Source organism: Arachis ipaensis, chromosome B05, assembly GCF_000816755.2.
Source record: "Arachis ipaensis cultivar K30076 chromosome B05, Araip1.1, whole genome shotgun sequence".
Taxonomy (NCBI): domain Eukaryota; kingdom Viridiplantae; phylum Streptophyta; class Magnoliopsida; order Fabales; family Fabaceae; genus Arachis; species Arachis ipaensis.
Window position 1 is genome coordinate 112,631,810 of NC_029789.2, and position 1,644 is coordinate 112,633,453.

Sequence of the window (1,644 nt, forward strand, 5' to 3'; positions counted from 1 at the left end):
GAATTATTTTAATTTTAAATTTAATTCTTTTGTGATGTGTTAGTAATTTATTTATAGATCAAATTTCTACTATTTTTAATAACCAAAATTAATGCTACCATAAAATTCTCCTAATATGTATAGTTCGCATAATTGACTACAAATAAGGATAAATATGAGTTAGATATTGATGAAGGCAGAAAAATAGATCGGAATAAAAATAATAGCAATAATGAAGATGACTACAATGCCAACTACCAAATTATTGACGAAAATGAAGATGGGAACGAGGAGACAACATAGTCATGCAAAATGCAGTAAATACATTAGCAAGCTAATATCTTTTCAGTATGCTTCATACGTGCTCTGAATTTTGAAGCTATGCATGCATTGAAATTTCTTAGTATGCAAATTTAAGTATGTGATATAGTATGTTTTTTCTATAGTAATTTATTAGCGACTAATCAAATTTAACAACAGTAAATATTCATAGGATGATTTCATCTTGTTAGGGCATTCGTCTCCAAAATTAAATTCTTTTAGCTAGGCAAAAAAATTACGGTATTTTGCCTCACCAATATAATTAATTAAGGCAGCAAAAATTGAATAAATAAAAAACGTTTTCCGTTAGGGTAAATAAAACGGTCACCACTCATATAAAGAAGGCAAAAATAATTTTTTTTAAAGTTGTTTATTTGATAACAGTTAAAAAACGTGCTTTAATACTATAAGAAATTTGTTGGGTACTATCAAAATTACTCTCAGAATAAATTTGATGATATAAATCTCGCTGGTAATTATTTATTGACGGATTTTTTCGTTCCCTGCTAATTACTGTCGAAAAATTTTCATTGGTAATTTTTACTGTCAAAATTTTTTTGGTAACTAAATCCGACGGTAATATATTATTAATTAATAACTAAATTAATAATTACTGGCAGATTTATCTGACGATAAATTCAGCAGTAAACTTAAATTTTAAATTTTTAAAAAAATTTGTTAATCCTCGTGTATTAAATATGTTCATCAACTAAGAGCATAGCTTCTAGTAAAACATAAGATGATAACAAGATAAATAACAACAATTCTAAATTTTTAGTCAAGCACCACCCAGTAACAACTATGAAGGGGCACTTGCCCCCACTGAGTTTTCAATTTTTTTTTTAAAAAAATAGTTATATATAATGTGTCTTCACTTTAAATTTTAAATGACTCCACTATAAATAAATTAAATTCAATTGGCTAAAGTCCCAAATTTACTTTTTATTTTTTATTATTTTTACTATTATTTAACCTAATTAAATTTAGTTTTTGTGCCGTCACTCCTTTATTCCTTTAAATTCTCTTTTTATTTTTTATATTTTTAACATTCTTTTTCTATTTCTTATCTAGTAGTCATCTTCTGTTTATCAAAAGGTAAATTTCAAATTCTTTATATTTTTTTATATAACTTTCTATGACTCTATGTATCTTCCAATTTCATTGTTTTTTTCTTTTTGATATTTTCAATTGCAAATTTTAATTCAAATAATTTGTTAATCTAGTATTTTATTCTCTTCATGACTTTATATATTTTATTTTATTCTCAATTTATTCATCTTTATTACTTATTTTTTATCTTTTGTTCTATTATATGTACCTATGTTGCATATAAAATTTTAAAAT